Source organism: Rosa chinensis, chromosome 4 (genome assembly GCF_002994745.2).
Source record: "Rosa chinensis cultivar Old Blush chromosome 4, RchiOBHm-V2, whole genome shotgun sequence".
Classification (NCBI taxonomy): domain Eukaryota; kingdom Viridiplantae; phylum Streptophyta; class Magnoliopsida; order Rosales; family Rosaceae; genus Rosa; species Rosa chinensis.
In genome coordinates this window covers 42,379,230-42,383,134 of record NC_037091.1, presented here as the reverse complement: position 1 = coordinate 42,383,134, position 3,905 = coordinate 42,379,230, and positions in this window count along the sequence as shown.

The window sequence follows — 3,905 nt, the reverse complement described above, 5'->3', positions numbered from 1 at the left end:
AGTTTCTATGATAGTAATCAAGGTGCCATTTGGCAAGAGGAACTTGGACTATTTCATGTCCTTGAATTAATACTGATAGCCCAGCCATCGTAGTCACAAAGAAATATGCTTAGAATAAAAATGGAGTCATAATGAAAAGAACTCTAAATTTTATTCATAAGCCAACGGAGTACATCATTGTCTCTTAACCATTACGAGAATCTAATCCAAATGCTAGCTAATGCAAAACAAATGTAGTCGTTTGACTTCTTTCGGTAACTCCAAAATAAATATGACCAGATGAGTAGAGAGATGTCGGTGGAGCAAAGCTCGCTTAAGTACCACTTATCTCAAAACCTTCCTAGACATCACACTCATTTTGGATGAGCTTATGTGAAGAAAAACTAAACCAATGACATTTGCACAAAGTATATGGCAGTTGCCTATTACATCTCTTGGAAAAATAAAGACTTAAACAGAATTGGCTATCTATTGATTCCAGCCAGATTCATAGTCTTCAACCCTTCACTCTAGATCATCTTCTTGATCTTCTTGTTCCACATAGTGAGCTTCTCTTGCTTCACAATATGCTTTGTAGGCGGTGACAATTTCTTCACGAGCTCTACAAATGTGTGCCCAATCACCGGATACTCCATATTGTGAACATACATCTCTTCGCTCAGACTCCATTGATTGAGGCGCTTTAAGAGCGTCATTTAGATGGCTCTTAGTGTTGGTGCACCACCAACATGGCCAGAGGCGTTGCCTCCCTCTCTCTTTCCACGTTGACCTTTTCGGTTCCGTGTTCACCTATTTTGGCGATTAACTTCCCAAGTAGAGCGATTATATGGTCCAGAACGTCCAGATGTATCCCTAAGATTAGGGTTTTGCTCTTAGCGCCCTCTCTTAGGGGCGCGACTATAATTGGATTCTGGAATATACTCTATTTCCACGGATCTCGAATTATAGTTCTTCACAAGGTTGTTGTCATGCTTTTCAGCGACACTCATAGCTCCAATGAGCTCGTGAAACCTTGTGATCCATCCTACAGTAACATCAATTCGATAGTTCCTAGCAACCAACAATGCAGAGATAGGGAAGGTAGAGAGAGTCTTCTCAATCAACATCGCATTTGTGATATATTTACCACAGAATTCCATTAAGGATTTAATGCGAAATGCTTCTGAGTTGTAGTTAAAAACTGACTTGAAACCACAGAAGTGGAGACTATGCCATCTCACTTCTAGGTTAGGAAGCAGGGAGGCACGGACGTTGCCAAATCTTTCTTCGAGTGAGATCCACAGCGTTTTGGGGTCTTCTTCATTCATACACTCGTACTGGAGTGAATCATCCATATGACAAGTTATTATGATGATGGTTTTCGCCTTATTTTCCTCTAAGGCTGCTCTATTTGCTTCCAAAGCTTGAGCTTGCTCAACAGTTAGCACGTCCTAGCTAGGCTCGAGAATCATATCATGGATTCCATCGGCCTTGAGATGCTAGCGGACATCACGAACCCACCTGTGATATCCAGAGCCAGTTGTTCCCAATGAAGCAAAGTCCAATTTGTTCAGGTTACTCATCCTGAAAGGTAACAAGAAATTAGGGTTAGTTTCGCAGCGTAAAAGGCTACCACGAAAACATATAAAATTTCTGAGCGTAGTAGCTCCCAAGAAATTATAAATTTCTGACCGTAATCGCTTCCAAGAAATTAGGAATTTCTGAGCGTAATCGCTTCCAAGAAATTCAATTCCAAGAGGTATTGGATTAGATAGAAATAATGACGTAAGTGGTCGATCATAAATTCTCTACAAACTCTAAGTTTGGAGATCTCAACAAGCTCCAAACTTAGAGTGAGCACGAACCCCCACAGTTCGGCTTAATTAGGTCTCCCCTATGATGAAGAAAGGGGGTAGAAGAAAGGAGTTCACAAGTCTCTGAGAAAAAGAAGAGAAAAGAAATAAAATTTCAAAAAGGGGAACTTTTAGTAAAAAATACCTCGAAATAGGCCATCGGAAAATTTGACAGGAAAAAGTGTCCTGAAAATGGCCTGAAGTTGACAGGAAACGGTCAACCGGTGCTGACATGGCACTGGGGTCCGGTTGCTGACGTGGCAGTGTAACATGGTGTGCTGACTGGCTGGCTGATGTGGCTGGATGGGCTGGGCCTTGACTTCTTCTGGGCTGGTCACTCCTTTTTTTTTTTTTTTTTTTTTTTTTTTTTTTTTTTTTTTTTTCTGCAGTGGGCCGAGTCAGCCCCTTTTTCTTCTGGGCAGCACTCGCACTTGGGCCGCTGGGCCTTGGGCATGGGCTGCCTTCTCCCCTTTTTTTTTCTTTTTCTTCTGCTGGTTTTTCTACAAAAGGTTTTGGCTGCCAGTTCAGCAACTTCTAGGCAGGTTTTCAATGATTTTCCTCCTGTTCCTGAATCTTGGAGTTGAAAGGCTTCTGCTGGCAAAATTTGGTGGAAATAGGAGGTCCGAAAGGTGGTGAACCGGTAGAGTATTTGCTGCGGGTGGTTTAGAGCTTCCGGTGGCCGGTTCGGTAGGTTTCCGGCCGATTCTGGTGGTTCTGCCGCCGTTTCTAGATTCTTGGGGTCGAGGGCTTCAAGTTGTGTGGCGGAGGGTTTTGTATTCGGATTTAGGGTTTTAGCTATTTGTTTCAGGGTTAGGACTTCGTGCTGATAACGTATTTAAGGAAAACTGAAAATAGGAGAGAATTGAGTCGTGCTTTCATTGATAATAGAGGCCTCTTTATATAGAGGATTACAAGACATAGAATCAGAGTTGTACATGGAAAGGTAATCGTACAATTAATCGGATATCTATGAATATCTCTGAGAATTTCTCTAATTCAAAACCCTATTACAACTATGTCAAGTAACCTAGAGTTTAGGCTAGACATATATTCTGGATTTACTTGAACATGTTTTTTTTTTTTTTTTTTCTTTTTTCAATGAAGAAAATAAACAAACAAAGGCTAAATATAACCTGCTCTAAAAAAAACCAAGTCCTAAGAGATCATGATACACTACTACAAAAATTGAATCAGACGACACCTCTCAAACGACGCATCATAGTTTTCTGTCGTCTGATTGATTTTTATTTTTTTGTATGTCGCTTTTATAAAACCCGCTGTCTGATATGGTAGAATGAACTAGTTCAGAAGACGTTTAAGAATAAAACTGTTGTATGACCCTAAAATAATTGAGCGGCAAGTTTCCAACCATGTCTGTGGTGCCAAACCCCATTTCAAACCCAAATTTGTTCCCCCAACATGTAGTAATCGTACGACGAGAAACAATAAAACTGTGGTCTGATTAATATGTTTGGCAGAAAGCAAGGAGATTTCCCACCATCATTTTTCTCCAACTCCCCAACGAGGGAAGTCAAATTGACAGGAGACAATTTCAAATTTAAAACTCATGTACTCAGACCACATTGTTATAAAATTCTGTTGTGTGAGTCTTTATGGGGCTTGTCCAAATTCATAGGGCAGGACTTGAAACCCACATTCGGGCAAAAAAAAAGAAGAACTTTTCACCCAAAAACTGAAACCCTCACTCCTCATTCTCGATAGCTCCCCACTCTCTCTCGACACAAAGCCAAAAACAAAACCAAAACCCAAACCCTTACTCTCTTCTTTGACAGAGCTCTCTCACTTTCTTTCTTTCTTTCTCCCCCCTCGACAAACCCCGACCTCTCTCTCTTCTTCCACAAACCCCAACGAAAGCTCTCTCTCTCTCTCTCTCTCTCTCTCTCTCTCTCTCTCTCTCTCTCTCTCTCTCTCTCTCTCTCTCTCGACAAACCCCGACCAAAACCTAATGGGTTATTCGATCTGGGAAATAACAAAGGCCTTTATCGATGACCACTTTGAGCTCGCCATTAACCTCTACACACAGGCCATCGCCACGGCCCCAACAACTCCGAG